The sequence below is a fragment of the Artemia sp. Qi Xiang Cuo genome, chromosome 5, assembly GCF_049724085.1.
Source record: "Artemia sp. Qi Xiang Cuo chromosome 5, ASM4972408v1, whole genome shotgun sequence".
In the NCBI taxonomy this organism is placed as follows: domain Eukaryota; kingdom Metazoa; phylum Arthropoda; class Branchiopoda; order Anostraca; family Artemiidae; genus Artemia; species Artemia sp. Qi Xiang Cuo.
The window spans coordinates 55,549,673-55,566,988 of record NC_142798.1 but is presented as its reverse complement, the minus strand read 5'-3'; the positions used below and the strand labels follow the sequence as shown (position 1 = coordinate 55,566,988).

At 36.2% G+C, this 17,316-nt stretch overlaps 1 protein-coding gene across 1 annotated transcript in view; it reads left to right on the top strand.

The window, feature by feature from the left end:
* The window catches only part of LOC148952291 (uncharacterized), a 110,073-nt gene that overhangs the window by 88,478 nt on the left and 4,279 nt on the right, over positions 1 to 17,316 (top strand). The window lies entirely within an intron of this gene.

Below are 17,316 nucleotides of genomic sequence, written 5' to 3'. Positions count from 1 at the left end.
GCTACAACTACTACTTCTAGTAACAACTCACTACAGCACGAAGCCGCTTGTGATCAACACAGCTCTGCAGGCTGTTCCTTGATCCCTATATATTTAAAGTCTTCCTCTTTACACCTCCCAGGAAGTTCAAATTTCCCTTAAAATTCTTCCTTAAAACCGTCTTCCACCCTATTTGGGGATCACTTGCTTTTCAATTGGCCATATAGGGTTAGCCAAAAATGACGGTCTTTGGTAGCCCATCGTCCTTCATCCATAGAACGTGTCCTAGCCATCCTAACCTATATCTCACTAAAGTCCAGAAAGGGGGATAGAATCACATTTGTCGTGCGGCTTACTATTTGAAATACGGTCAATTAGACGGGTACCAAAAATAATCCGTAGATAATTCCTCTGGAAAAAATGTAATAAATCCTCCTCCGTGTTTCGAAGGACCCAGGTTTTAGACCCTTACTTGACCACTGTCATCACCATAGCATCCAATATTCCATTCAGAGTCAGTGGCCTTACCTTCCTTTTCTTCCAATTTTTTTTCAATTGTGGAAAACCAACCCGGGCCTTGGCTGTTTATACCTTTAACATCTTTATATCATACACCATCTTTACTAATACTACTACCTAGATAAATGAAACTATCTACTTGATCAATCTTTATGTTGCCCAACTTCACTTCTTTACCTTCATTTATTCCCAATCTAAGTGAATGCGTCTTCTTAACGTTAATTTTCAAGCCTATTCTTGCCCCCAGAATTTTCACAACATCCGAAAAATCAATCATTTTGCTCACGTAGGACGCTTAAATTATGAGTGTAATCTAAGTCTAAGATAGTTTTACCATCACAATGGATTCCATTCTCTGCCCGAGCCTTTGTCGCGTTCATTAGGACAAAGTAAATCAAAATGATCCGTATAAATGGAGATAGAACGCAACCCTGCTTAACTTCTGACTCAAAATGAAACCACCTGCTAACCTTATATCCTACCTTAAGCGCATCAATGTTATTCTAGTACATACCCATAATCACTTAATGTTTCATGTATATTCATGCAAGGATAGGAACTGCGCTAAAGCTTTTCTATCTGCTGATTCAAACGCTTGCTCATTATCTATAAAGCTGAAAATTAAAGTGCCCCAAAGAGTGAAAATTTAGTCGACACATACTCCTCTTTTCCTAAAACCAATGTGTTTTTCTCTCAAAATTTTTTCATTGCATCTATAAGTTTGAAAGTGTCACCATACTAAGTAGTTTGCTTCCTAAGGTAACCAAGTAACTGCCTGATAATTATCACACTCACTCTTATCACTTTTCTTACATAAGGCTTTATTTAGAGTTTTTCTAAGACAGCTAGGTACTTCCCCTTTTTAAAAAACCATGGTCATAATCTAAAAGAATTTATCTTGACTTTACAACCATCATATGTAAAAAAAAACTCATTTACAACAGTAAATAAAGGTACTTGCAGCACCTGGGGCTATATTATTGTTTAATCCTTTCAGTACTATCTCTAATTCTTCCTCGTAAATTAAATCTTCCTCTACTTTCAAAGTGTCACAAATTTTCTAATTCTCTTCTTATAAAATCCTGTAACTTTATCACAGAGTAGAACATTCCCAAATGTTCTTCCCATCTCTCTTTAACTCTCCCTTTATCACTAAATGTGGTCCTGATCCTATCTTTAACTGAGACAAGTCCAGAGTGACTATTCCCTCTCAGTTTTTTAACATGTCTAAAACAATATACTACTTTTATGCAGTTTGGCTGCATCTTCTAGATCTTCACCAATTTTATGTATGACCTCCATTTACACCTCCTAAATTGATATTTTAATGCTTTCTTACTTTCCTTGAATTCTTCTTATTCATACCATCTATCACTCAAAGACTTCTTGTGCAAGCCCTCCTCTTTTCCACAAAACTTAAAATTTAAAAAAAAATTACTGATTTTTTTTTATACAATTCACTTTATTTTTCCCACTTTTTTTAGTTTATATTCCCTCCTCCATACGAAAGCACCATCTTGTGTACGTACCCGTGTCCAGGGTTCACATCAATACTCATTAACCAAAAACTCATCATTGCTACATGTACCATCGCTTAACCAAGAAGGAAACCTTAGTCAAGGAAATTTTTGATTAAATGAGCGACTGGTATGTTAAGGCACATAGTCTAGGTACGGAATTTGTGAGAAGTGTTTAATAATAATAATCTGTTTATATGAACCCTCTATACATACAAAAATGCACTTAGAGGAGTATGGAAAAAGAAATTTATAAGCACTTATAAGCACTATATAAACAAAATATAAACACAAACGATTATACATCAATACAATACGATTAAACGATTAATACGAAAAAATCACAAACAATTAATACACCCCAACGAAATATCTATGATTGATTCATATTACTGTTTGAATCTTCCTTCTAAAACACCCATCTTATCATATATCTCAAAAAAACCGTAACGTCTGGAGATATAACTTGTTACGAGATCAAATAGGAACACGAAGAAAATACTTACGAAATCTTAAAAAGACAGACCGAATTTGTTGACCTTCAGACTTGGTAAAAAATGTCCATCGTGGCACCAGAAAAAGTATATGGGGAGCAAAAAACTAATTATAAAGCTGACCAAGCGTTTTTTTGTCAAATTGACCTTTAACTCTAAAAAAACGTCAATAGGACTTTCTTAACTTCTCTCTCAACATATTTATTGTTCATGACCTTGTTGTTCGAATTGAGGTCCCAAATGCATGTCCAAGGTACTTGAGTGAAGCAGTGGCAGAAATTGAATCAGGGCCAACCTGAATTTTTGAATCTCGAGGGCGATGACAATCAAAAACGAGAAATTCAGTTATAGCAGAAGTGACTTACAGCCCGATGTCAGACAACCCGGCATAAAGGCTGTTCACAGCGGCTTGGAGAGATTGAAAATTGTCAGATAGGAGAGGAATCATCTGCGTGTGAAAGGTGACTTGCGTCAATGGATGGCTCGATAAGAAAATGCGGTATTCTGCGGGTTGCGTAGAGGATGGCATTGTTAAATATTGCAGGACTTAACACTGAGCCCTGTCTTGCTCCACAACGCACGGAAATTCGGTTGCTATAAAGATTTTGCACGCGGACACGTATGGAAGAGTTTTGGTACCATTGCCACAGGGAGGCAGAATGGGTTTACCCGCTCCTCAAAAGTGCTAAAACAACTTGGGAATGTAGGATCGAATCAAATGCTTTAGAAATACCTATTGCACAAACATATAAAGGTTTCTTCATTCCCTCATACCTCTCCAAAATAGACACGAAAACTTCACGTGCATTCCCAACACCAAGACCCGCACGAAAACCAAACTGATGATCTCCATGGTCACACCTATTCGAAATTTTTATAAGAAGAATCTTTTCAAATAATTTTGCAATAACTGACAAACTCTAATTGGACGATAAGAGTCACAAGATTGACGGTCCTTATTCTTTTTTGGGACACACGTCACAATACCCTCACATAATGTAGTCGGTACGAATTGCTGCGCAATACAAGCTTGGAAAAGTAGTGCCATATGCTCAACTAGTTTCGCGGTACCATAAATTAAATGTTCTGATTGGGATAATCCTTTAAAACACTGGGAGACACAAAATTTGAAAAAATTTTGGAATCTGAAAAATAAACTTCAAGAACTTTACAACCTTTATAAATAAAGTAAAACTGTACTTAAATTTTTATAAGGAAATCTAAAATTGTATTGCAGCTGGTTTACGAATTGTCCAACTAATCTGGCCAAAATATGAGCGAGATTATGACCATATAATGCAAATAATTCCTGATTGCCCAATTATACTTGCCAGTTCCGTAAATCTGATGTAGCTAGAAAGGCAAGCCTTTTTTTTTCTCTGAAAGGTCCAAAGTAAAAAAGCATATTAATATGTCATATAACGATGGATCATCTCAAAAATAATTGAGCTGGATGAATGACCCTGGGGTTCTTAGACAAGTGTTGGAATAAGAAGCAGTCAATACTAAGACGAAAATTCACCCTGGAGCTTATGGATTGGATCCTTTAAAGATGCTAAATTTAGCTATTCTTCAAGTCTCTTGAGTTTTTTTTTTAACTCATTATTGTGTGTCTTAAAGATGGATCTTTTTCTAGTACTTTCAAGAAGATCAAAATAGTGCCGCTTTTTAGGAAGGCGGTGAGAAGATTCCAACAATAAATAAACTAATGACTCTTTTGCCGGTATTCTCTGAAGTAATTCGAAAGACATTATTTTCAAGGATTAAATTCATTTTAACTAAAAATAAGTTGTTTTTTATTCAAGAGTTAGGCTATTTGAGAAGTCACTTTGACTAAGGATGCTGCTCATTTTCTAAAAGCTTATATTAATGGTTGACTGGATTATAAATTTAAGGTCCCTTCTGTTTTTAAAGCTTTACCGTCAAATTTTATTATAGAAACTTTAAATGGGGATTTTTGGTATCTCGTATTTCTTCTTATCTTTTTCTCCTTATTCTTATTTTTAAATCCAGATTCTACATCCAATGTATATAGAGTTAATTCTGAAGTTTCCTAGGAATATTCTTTAGCACCTATATTATTTGCTATTAGTATTAACTGCTTACATCTGGAAATAGAACCATTAGTGAAACTAACCGAATTTTTAGTATGCTTCTTGACTCGACAATTCCCTTTTACTATTTGTAGATGGCAAGAGTTCTATTGCCAAAGCAAGAACGGAAAATGGCTCTAGATTTTACAATCATCGATAGATGAATAAGGATTGATATTTAAAGCTAACTACCTTGAATCTACTTTTGTAAATTTTTTAAGAATCTTCTGATAGTCATCTGTAGCTTATAAAGAGGGATATCTTTTATCAAGAGCAGACCTTACTTTTCTTGTCTTAAAAAAGGCTATTTATTTTTTGTGGTTCAGTTCTTGATCTTTTTGTTTTTCGGTTTTTCTTTGCCTCTTTATCCTTCACAAAAGTATTGTTGCTATTTAAATTTGCTTCTAGTTTATGTTTTTTGGGAGTTCACGGTGGAAAACCAAATTTCGATTTCCAATCGTCAGTCAAAGCTGCTTGCAAAAAAACGACATTTTACCGGCGTCATTCATTTTTACTTTTGAACGTGTACTTTCTATGGTGTATATTCTACATCGCAATGTCCAACAGTTTTTTAATAAAATCTTAGTAGGCCATGAAACAGAGATCAGCACCGCCGGCAGGGATTGTAAAGTCCAATATCGTATTCTTTTCCCTTTTTCTTTTTGTTTAGACTAGCGGGCTCAGACGAGGGGCATAAGCTACCATACACTAAATGTAGCTTTTAGTCGTTAATTTCTCAGTGAGCCCACTCTTAGTTAGCTCCTAAAATGTACAGTACGCGAAGGTCAACAATGGAGCTCGAAAATAAGAGGGGAACTACTGTTTAAAGTAGAAAACAAAGCACATATTAAACTAAACATAAAAACTAAGTTAGAAAGGTTGTTATTTCAAAGTTATAAATTTGTATATTATAACAGAATTTGTTGGTGACACATTAGTATTTTATATCCTAATGCGATCATCATAATTCAATCTACAGTTTTTTTTTATTACAGGCTTCACGGCTTCATCGCAGATGAAGCCGTGAAGCTTCATCTGCGATGAAGCTTCATCTGCGATTTGTCGCTAGTCCCGGTAATTACCTCATTTTCCAACGCTGAGGTATTTGTTATACCTTCTCTTGAACGCGTCAAGGGAAGGATTTTCCAAGATTACCTCTGCCGGCAATCTATTCCATGTGGCAACCGATCGCCGGGTGAAACTCGTTTTCAGATATTCTTAGTGGGGAGTATAATGCTCAAAGTAGTCCTGACAAGCTGTACTTCGGCGAGTTGATCGCAAGGGCTTCGCTCTATCAGGAACGAGCTTTGATAGCTCCTCTGATGGAGGATTATGCATGTACTTTTAGAAAAGTGACATGGACGCCACGTCGAGGCGTTGCACGAAATGAAAAGTGACAAAATAGACTCATTAGGGAGAAGACTTTTGCATCTTGGGATGACTCCTAACTTCTTGGAGCAAGAGGATCTAATTTTCCTGAGATGCTCAGTCCATGAGAGATACGAAGAGAAATTAACTCCAAGTAGGCGCAGTGTATCAACTCGCGTTGTTGCCTCTCCTTTGAAGTGAATGAGCCCTCATATTACGCGCCTTAGAAATTAGGAGCTGTTTCGTTTTCGATGCGTTAAAACTTACAAGCCGTGTATCTGTCCAAACCTCAGTTCTCTCCAAGTCAGCCTGAAGCTCTTTGTTGGGTTCGCTGGGATCTTCGTGTTTTGCAATTGATGTTTTTGTTGTCGTGTCATCAGCAAAGTAGGGAGGTTTCTTCACAAGGTTGTCCCTTAGGTCGTCTATGAACACCAAGAAAAGAGTTGGCTAAAGAATATTTGTACTCCTTTGGGGTACTTCTGATAAGACTGTGTGTTCTTTTTAATATGATGCCATTGAAAACAACTTGTATTGATCGTTGACGAAGAAAGTCAGTAAGCACCTCAAATAGTTGACCATCAATTCCATAGGCTTTCAGTTTACAAAGATGTCCCTTGTGCCATACACGATCAAAGGCTTTTGCGATGTCAAAGGAGAGAAGGCGAATATCACGCCCCTAATAAAGGAGCTTAATCCACTCTTGATACTGTGCAATCAGACAGTCTAATATAGACCGTTTTCTGCAAAAACCGTATTGCGTGTCTGCCAACAACAGAAAGGTCAGACTCTGCCTTTGGAACAGGGACCACATGAGCAATTTTCCAGGGTTTTGGGAATGATCCTGCTTCAAAGCATTTTCTGTATAGAGAGGCGAAAGAACCGGTATACCAAAGGCGAGTATACCAGAGGCGAGAGGCGAGTTCAGGGGCACATCTATTAAGGATGAGATTGGGAATCACGTCAGGTCCTGAAGCTTTGGTGACATCCAGCTGGCTTAGCATTCTTAGCATCTTACTAATAGTTATGTTAACGCTGGTTATTTTTGCTTCTGTTTGTAGCGGAAAAGGGGGGAGGGAGACTCCGTCTTTATTAAGTTGGAAGGCCTTTGAAAAGGCTTGTGCAAGAGCATCTGCCTTTTCCTGGCCTAGCTGGATCATCGTCCCTTCGACACAAAGCGAGGGAATTGATGTTGATTTAGATGACGGCAGAGCTTCTTTGACGACCCTCGACCATCGCTTTGCAGGGGCTCTTTTTAGTTTGTCTACAAACTTGTGCTTGTAGTCGGCTCTAGCTTGACGTGCAGCTTCAACAGATTCGTTTTGAGCTCTAATAACAGCAGCCCGGTCCTCGTCAGATTCAGTCGAACGCAATTTCTTGTGAGCCTTCTTTCTGGCCCTGGTGACCTTTCTACAACCAGCATTGAACCAAGGCTTATCTTGAGATGAGAATGTTATTGTTTTTGATGGGACGAATTGCTCAATGGCCTCTCTAATCGCTTTTTCGTAAAGTGCCGCTGCTTTATATGGGACTTCTTCTAAGAATTTACTCCACAGCTTTGCTGATAAGAAGTTTCGCAGACCATCTCAGTCTCTGCGGGGATACTGCCTGATGATCCACTCGTGCTTTACAGATGTAGGTATTTTGAGATTTCCACGAGCTATAACTGCCCTATGGTCACTGGCAAAAGGATAGCTTTCAACACTAAAGGAATCCGAATGATAAGTTAAGAAGAGATCAAGTCGGGATGATCCATGAAGGTCAATATAAGAGTCAAATTCAACAAGCTGTTCTAGGCCATAAGCAAGACTCGTATCTAACAGAGCTACATCTTCCACATCAGTTTTACGACTTTTCAGCCAGTGGCCATGATAAATGATAAATGTTGAAGTCTCCTAGGATTATTATACCTGATTTAGGTAATTTTTGCTTCACAGATTCCAAGCAATCTTCAAGATGTTCAGTGATTTTCATCTTTGGTGGGCTATAGACTGTACCAATAACAAACGATTTGTTTGGTAGGTTTACTTTCACCCAAAGGACATCCTTATCGCTAGGAATTGAAAGTGTCGAAAATGGGATGTTATTTTTAAGATACATAGTAACACTACCCCCACCAAAAGTCGAGCTTCTCGGGTTTTTGCTATCCAGCCTTAGCAGAGTGTAACCAGGAATGTTTATTTCACTATCGATGACGCCAAAATTCAGGTTAGTGTTGGATACACACATGACAGAAGGGTAGACCTCATTCATCATATGCTGTAGCCACTGTAGGTGATCGAACTTAGATCGGAGACCACGTATATTGTAGTGGGTGACAGTAAACGTATCCGTAAGAAATTTCTTGGGACGTGCATTTGGTCGTCTACTGGAAGCAAATCCAATCTGAGGCTGTTCTTTCGGTTTGAAAACTTGGTAAATACCGGCTGGTTGGGTTGTTGGACTGAACAGCGGACAAAACGATTCCTAAGACAAACTTGACCTCATCAGATAAGGAGCGATCATAAGACCTTAGATTGATCCTCGGCAAGGGTGGTGGCGACCCCAATAAGGCCAGGAGTCGCCACCTTGCGGTACCTAGCACTCTCAAGCTCTGCGGGCAGGGAAGTCAACCCTTGAGTAGTTTGCCGGAGCCTATCGCCACCCCCACCCCCCACAAGATGACGGCATTGAAAGATCCTGGACTCATCCCTGCGTCTAAGAAGTAGCAGGATTGGGGAATTTTGCTGTAAATTCTTGCTTAAGATTGCTTAGATCTCTAATCTGAGTTTAGCGTTTCACCATTTTTTCTTTCAAGAGAAAAGGCAGCTGTATCGAAAGTTTCATCTTTATAGATGGCGCTAATATAACGACAAAAAGCTCAAGGAAAAGTCCAAATGACCTATATGTAAAATATTTTAAACCATTTTTTTAGGAAGATCTAAATTTGTTTTTAGGTAAAAAAGCACATTATTTTAATTTTTTCCTTTTTATCGGCCAGTAGTTTTGGGTGAAAACGCGAGAAATTCACTCTTAATCTCGCAAAAAATATTACAGAAACATTTCTTACTGTACGCATTGTTTTTAATGAAATCCTGCGAAGCTACGACAACAAGTAATTATAATGCAGAATAAATTATGCTAATTTCATAGAATTCTGGTATAGAAATTTTCAAGAAAGGTTTATAGACTAGTTTTCACTACGAAAAATAAATTCATTGCTGGAAAATAGTTGCCTAATTTCCCTTAATTTATTATTTCAGTGCGACATGTCCCCTGAAAGTAATACCATTTCAAATTAGCTTAGAAATACACTGATGGAAACTGTATGTATTTTGGGTGACGAAATGACAAAGCAGTAACGTCATCTACTAAATGACGCATGGTTTACATGAACAATATAAAAATGTTTTACCAATTGTGCTACGAGGTGCCTCAAATCAAGCAGAAAAGCTAAAGAGCAATAACACAAAATGCAAATATTTTCGCAGATTTCTACAGTTGGCATATGCAACTGTTTTTCACATTTTTTTTTTTAAGCTAACAGTAATTATTGTTTGGAAAAAAAAACCTTTTTGTTTATGCTTGAAGTATAAATGTCTTAGCTTCGACGATGCTTGTTGATTGATCTTCCAAGCGACGAATTTAACATAAAACGAAAGAAAAGTAATTGATGTAATAGTAATAGTGTCTTTAAAGTCTTTTTCTTAAAAACTTTGCACTGAACGAATCAATAAGAAACCATTTAAAATGGACTTCGATCAACACCAATTTTCAAACGATTGAAAAACCGTGCTTTAGTGACCAAATATTAGGACTAATTAAATTGATAGACAGCCTTTACCACGATGTCATACTAACTATGATTATGAATATGTCACCCAATCATCATGTTTAGAAGAAAATTCTTATTGGCTATCCCAAGATAAGTTCAGACCAATTGAACTTGCGTTTTGGGTAGATTTAAGCGTAGAAACATTTTAAACTATTATTGTAGATGGATTTGGGCTTTACTGATTTCAAAAATTAAGATGGTTCAATTCTAGTATCAGTAAAATTTAATTGTGAATTGACTTTAATCACTAGCCTTGCCAGTTATGCAATCCAAAACTTACGCCGTAAGTGCCTGCCTAGCTCGTCAGACTTATGTATGATTAAACTGGGTACAATTATTATTTTGGGTACTGCAAGGTATTAGCATTGCTACTATTAAAGAATTACAGTGTGTGATTACACACTTTGTTTGTGTAGAGTAAATAACAAGGATGCAATTCTTTTCTGTACTTAACGCAGTACTTAAACATTTCTTGTCATGCAACTTTTAACCCATTTATAATAATGAGCCATACGTAAAGACTGACCCTCGGCAACGCAACCCAAATCCTAAAAACCGGATTTTTTTTACACAGGACACACCAAAAGAATTTACGTTTCATAATGACTCCAGTTACGTAAATTCATTGAGTTTGCAACAACCCATCAAAGGCTATTAGCCTAAGAAATGTCGCTTCATTTTAAAAAGGGGTAGGGGAAAACCCAAAATGTTGTGCAATCTTCATGAAAATTACATTTTGAGATACTCTAAATGGGAGTTTGGAACTCTATATATGCAAAAATATAATGTTTCATATTTTTCATAATAATGTTTCATAAAAATATAATGTTTCATATTTTTCTTGGCATATATGAATAGAATTCATATATGCCAAGCTTTAAGAATGGGTGTGCTTATTGGGGAATGATTTTTATTGTGAAAAATAAGATTTACATTCATATGCTGATCTGCATCAAAGGGGTTAGAGGTATTTTTATCCACCCAGACATCAAGATTCCTGAATAAAGTCCCCTCCTTGAGATACTGGAAAACTGTAGCCCAGAGAATCAGTTTTAAAATTTTTACAAGCCCTCTTGGATCTTTGGGGTTGGAGTATTTCCATTGTTAACTACATGAAATTAATAGTCATATAAAATAGAGAAGACTCATTTACGGCTAATTAATTTTAGATTTGTTTGTCTTTCTTACGAAGCAAGAGCAATTGCACTATAATCAACCTTCGTTTTCTATCGTTTTGTGTCGTACAGTGACAATATGGTTACTAATCTGACTGATTGTCAAAATCTGGAATTGACACCATAGATTTGGGTTTTAAATACCAAAAGTTACTGTAAATAATTATTAGTTTCCTTGGGTATGTTTCCACATGATGGTATGTTTTGCCCTTTAGGTATGGATGCTCATTGTACGATTATTTTGCCCCTACAAAATTAAATAGGAAATTCAATCGAGCAGACATTAAATAAAGCAGCAAGTTCTGACACTGAACTAAAAGCAAACGCTAAAACACAAAATGAACAGTGCTTACACCAAATATGAGAGGAATGACACCGCCTGGGGTCATCTTATTGGTCAAATTCGCAATTCCGTATTTAAATTCATTCCACAGAGTGACTCAACGAGTCAATAAGTCAGTTGGAGTCTGGCTTTAGCGAGCCTCGTAATTGTAGACATTTTAATTAGTGTCCGGATTTTTTTTTTTTTTTTTTACAGTATTATGGTGTGTTTGTTAAGGATGGTTCTCGATTGTACAATTGGCGAATTTGGTTTCTTTTTCTTTCCTTGTTTTGTATTCCACTGTCTTGAAGAAAACTAGTCATGTTCGTTTCTTTGTTTTTATTCCGGATTTTGTATTTGTCATGGAAAAGTGCGTTTTATATTTGGATTTTGGTCGTCCAAACTAAGAGTTGGTCAAATAATTTACTTTTCGTTCAAAACTAATGATCCTTAATATGAGTAATTCTGTACATAGCGTTACATAATTGGTAATGAAAACTATTTACCTTTCAACTTGCCAACTACTGCTCCGGGTCTTAGGATGATTACACCCACGGAATCCTACATGGTTACACCTAAAGAAGATTATACACATGGAACTTCATGCTTACAGCTTATTGTATCCAGAATGATATGTCATCAAACAATTAGTGGTAACGAACTGTAAGTAAGGAGCAACCCGGCTGAATTGTCACCGAAACTCTAAATAACGGAATTTTGATACCAATAGATATATCAAAGAATCGGCTTTTTACTCTGATTTCAAGTATGTAAATTTCAATAAGTTTATTTTTACCTATCAAAGGTTACGAGCCTGATAAAATTTTTCTTATTTTCGAAAAAAGAGCGAAACATCCCCTAAACTTCAAGTGATTTTAATGAAAGCCGCACCATCAGATTCAGCATATCAAACAACCCTACTGTGTAGGTTTTAAGCTCTTATATGCAAAAATGTGGAATTTTGTTGTTTTTTTGGTCAGAAGAAAGATCACGGATGTGTGTTTATTTCTTTGTTGTTTTTTTCCAGGGGTGATCGTATCAACCCAGTGGTCCTAGATTATTGGAAAAGGGCTCATTTGACCGGAAATAAAAAGTTCTAGTGCCCTTTTAAAGTGACCAAAACATTGGAGGGCAACTAGGCCCTCTCCCCTGCCCCCTTTTTTTCCAAAATTGTCCAATCAAAATTTTGAGATAGCCATTTTGTTCATCATAGTTAGAAGACCTAATAAATATGCCTTTGGGTATAATATGACCCCCCCCCCACCAACCGCCCCAGGGGAAATGTCTTTAAGTTATAAAATTAGTCCATTGTTTAAGCATAGTATTTGTTATTGGGATGCATATATACATTTCCGGGGGGAGGGGGGTTTCTGCTGGGTGTTTTCCACGGGGGACTTTTCTATGGAGAGGGAACTTTCCAGGGAGTGAACTTGTCAGGGAAAATTATACACCGTGGGAATTTGCCAGAATTCTTATAAAAAATTCTTGTTATATGTCTTGCTTACTCTTATCCGTCTAAATTTTACGTTCGGAGTGGTTAAGAGTAATTGTCCGGGTAATTTTTCACCGGGATTGAATTGTCTAGAGGATATTACCGTGGGGAGGGGGTTTCTCTGGGGAGGTTTGGCCAGATTTCCTGGCATTATTTAAAAAACGATCAGAAATTTAAAAAAAAAAAAGTTTTTTTTATAGAAAGTAAGGAGCAACGTTAAAATTTAAAACGAACAGAAATTATTCCGTATATGGAAGGGGCTGTCCACTCGTCAACGCCTCGCTCTTTACGCTAAAGTTTTTTATTGTTTAAATAATAGAGTTGTGAGAAAGAGTCAAACTTTAGCGTAAAAAGCGAGGCGTTGAGGAGTGGACAGCCCCTTTCATATACGGAATGATTTCTGTTCGTTTTAAATTTTAATGCTGCTCCTTACTTTCAGTTAAAAAAACTTGTTTATTTATTTAATATACATAAGATTAAGCCCTCTGAATTTCTAACACTTATAAGATTGTAAACTGTATCAACTTTATATAACTGAGAAATTTGGCTTAATCTTTGATACCAAAAACAGTGCAAGATCTGAAAACACATTTTCGAAAATTAAGAGTATGGGAAAGGGTATTTGGGCGGATTTGTCCCAAAAGTAAAATCTGAACAGGTTAAATATATACAAACATGGCAGTTAAGGAAAATTATTATAAAATTATGACATTCCGGGATGTCCAGCACTGAGAGTCCTGCTCCACGTTAATTCCTTCATCCCATGTTAATCTTCCATGATTAAAATCCTTTTACAGGCAAGATGTTCCGTGCAGATGCCATCTGTGGATACAATATTTCGCTGGATTAATACAATTGAGTGAAGTATTGTGTGGGTGTATCCTCTAAGGGTAAAATGTTCCATTTACCCTTTAGTTCAAGATTTCTCTTTTTTTACTCTTGACTGAAAAATCTAGAAGATGCAATCACCGTATCAGGACCAATATATGAATGATAAATCAAGCAAAACTAGTACAAATGAAAGTAGGTTAAAGATATTAGAAATTCTGGCATCTAATATGATTATAAGAAAGCATTTCGCTGAAAATTTTCAATAGTTTCACCAAATGGCATGCAGACATATGGGCGTTGCCCAGTTACTTCAAAAAAAATTATTCACAATAAGAGCTATTTAGGTTAGAAGAGACAGATTAAACCTGTGTTTATTAAATAAAGCTCATCTGAACAACTGCTTATCTCCACGTTATAATAATACCGTAAAGTTATGCATGAAAGTGCTCTATCCACTTTTGAAGAAGTTGAGTTTTAAAAATAATATATATTCTTTAGTAGTTGTTTATCTACAGGTCATTGATGAGGTCTCTTAATTATTGAGGAGGTTTGAGAGGCCGCCCCAGGAAAATATCTCTTAGTACCTTTAGCTCAAAGACTACCTAGTGTGATTTTATGTAATACTAATCTTTATAATCCATTTTTAAACACAATTTAACAAAGCGAGCAGAAGAAACAAAAAAGAGATACAATATAATCGTAAATAAGGTTAACTGAAGGTGAAGATAATGACTTCAATACAACATAAATACAAATGAAGTCAACTTCATGGAATGCACGTAACGCGATAAAACTTTACAAAAACAAGCAAAAAAAGGCCCTTCCGCAATGAGATTTTACTAATCCTGAGTTTTAGCTAACGCTAATTTGAGCCGATAATATTTTTCATAGGATTGTCTGATAGGTCGAAAAATTCAGGGAAAAATTCTGATATTCTGATTTGCCTAAATTAGCTGTAGTTAAACGTCGGTACTAGTAAATCTCATCGTCAATGGGCCTTAACAGGAACATAAGGGTCAGTGGCTCCCGACTTAGTTGTTGCTTTGCAGCTCATGGTCAAGGGTGCACTGGCGTCAATTGGAGCGGGGAAGTCAGGTGGGTATAGTCTATCCTAGACTTTTTTTTGCCTTCCCTAGGTTTGAAAAATAATTTTTTGGTATTTTCTTTGAAAATGCCTTTTTTGGGTATTTTCATTGAGAAAATGAAAAAACTGCACTCCCATAGATTGAAAATATAATTTCCACCCTGCCCCTAATTTTCATGATTTGACGCCACTGCAGGGGCGAAAGGTTCAGGTGGGATCTACAATGTGCGCTGTGTTTGCACTTTGCGTTCGTGTTTATCCGCATCACCACATCATAAGGTTTAATTTTCTATTGTTTTTTTTGTTACTCTATGTGTTTTCTCTGCGTTTTCTTTTCTATTTGTATTCTTAAGTGTTAATCCACGTATTATGCTATTGTACAGTCAGGGTGAAAAATCAATAGCAATACATATAAAAATTAGTTCACAGGGCACTCTTGTAACTTCCAGAAAAAATTGTCCAGAAAGTAGAAAGCGACAAATTTAAATTATGCCTTAATGAAGCTGCATTGCTCAACTACTTTTTGTCGCTGTTACTTTGAATTTTTTAATCGTGACTCGTTTCCGGAGACACAAGGTATTCTTTATGTGGTGCCAAGTTACTATCTTTGGCAGTGATTTTTTTAGACGCTTCAAAATTTTGTTCTACAGAATTTCAATCATTTTACAACAATTATGGACTAGCTCATTAGGTAGGACAATATTTTTAGGGATTATATATAGATAAACTGACCAGCTATGACAAAATAATTTGTTCAACACAAAAGAAATTGGAAACTACTATGAAACCGAAAGTTAGGTCTGTCAAGTATAGAGAAGACAAATACATTGCCATTATTTTACCTCTATAATCACCAAAAAGTTCTTGGCGCTAATCAAACAGAATAGTTTCGGAAAAGATAAAGAAGATTTGACACTTGTATGATATACCCTCTACCTAATATTCTTCTAATTTGTTTCTCTGACGCTCAATCCTAATTAAATATACCAAAGTAAGATAAAAATATAGTAGTTTAGAAACAAATTTGGGCTATATACTTGCACATTAGGGTGGGGGGGGGGAAGTATAGCGGGTCTGCATGCCTAATGTGTTAGGTACAATTATTCTGCATATTATGTTGTAAGGATTGTTTTCTAACTTCACACTGTGGAAATACTTTACCCCCACCCCCCTAATGTGCAAATATATAGCCCAAATTATATATTTTCCATATTTTCTGTTACTTCTATTTGTCTTGTATCACGGTAAGCTGAAAGAAACTAGCGAAAAAAAAACGGTTCTATAATGCGCCAATCAATGAAAAACTTGAGCGTTAGGGGGTTTATCATACAAGTAACGAAGATTTAAACCTTAAAAAAATTAACAATTTAAATAATGGCAGAATGATTCTTTTTTTTTGCAATATTCTGTTTCGTTTGCAATTATGACGTTTTGTTAATTATTCAGGTGAAAATTTTGCGCTGCTAAAGTACTGCTCCTATTTTAGTTTTAATTCTTCAGACTTTCTGGGTATCATCTATAATACACAGTCTTTTACTAGGATAATATTGCTTGAAGAACAGTTTAAACGTTCTTATATCTATATCGAAACTATCTCAATTACCTTTGGACTTGAAAGAGGATATGGCTTACAGTCTTAACATGATTACTTGCATCAGAATCTATACGATTCCGCCATCTTGGATAAAATTTTATAATAACTGGAAGTTCTTTCTCTTTTCTGGCAGGTCCGATTCTATTGGTCTGATTTACCAAGCAAATAGTCAAGTTCCTCAGCGTAAACTATACATTTGACCGGTGCCTGAATGGTCATTGACCTGCGGCTAATTTATATCACCAAATCGTGAAACATCGCATCCAGGAAAATTCGTGCAAAGTCAAGCCTTTTTTTCTCATATTATATGAGTCGTTTTATCATCTTTTTAAAATATGCATTAAGAATATAGATTTAGTTGACATAAGACTTTTAAAACAATGAAATTGTCGTACTGTAACCATCTTTATTTCAAGTTAATATAATAGCCGTGGGTTTGCTTTGGAAACACATGAACTAAAATTCTAGCAGACCAAAAGCCACACTAAATAAGGTCATCTTTATAGGGTGAACTGAGATTAGGGTTTGGACCTTCCCCTCAAAAGCGTAAAAAAATACACTAAACCAAGCACTTTTTGGCTGTGCAATGGCCTTAACAGATTTAAAAGTACCAAAATAAAAATCTTTTTCATTTTTCACGATAAATTTATGTTCTATGAGTGACCTTTTTCGGGAGTAGCAAAATAGTGCGTGATTAGCAAAGTGGCATAAATTAAATCGTATCTGAAAAAGAAAACTGTGATTAAGCATACTTGTTCTCTGTTTGCTAAGGCACCAAAAACTCTATAGCTCAACGCAAGCGTCTTGAGTGTCAGCCTCTGAGAATGGAAACATCGATTAATCTATTAGAAGCCATTTGACGTTGCAAATGTCAGCATTGTACAACTATCTGCATTAACAATTGTCATCAGGAGATACTTAATATAGTCCCTGTTTGAGCAACCCATCTATTAGGCAGAAGCAACCCATCGTGACATCGCTGAAACTGGTATCTTTCATCAAAGGATCTGTGTTCAGGAGTATTGATCAAACAGACT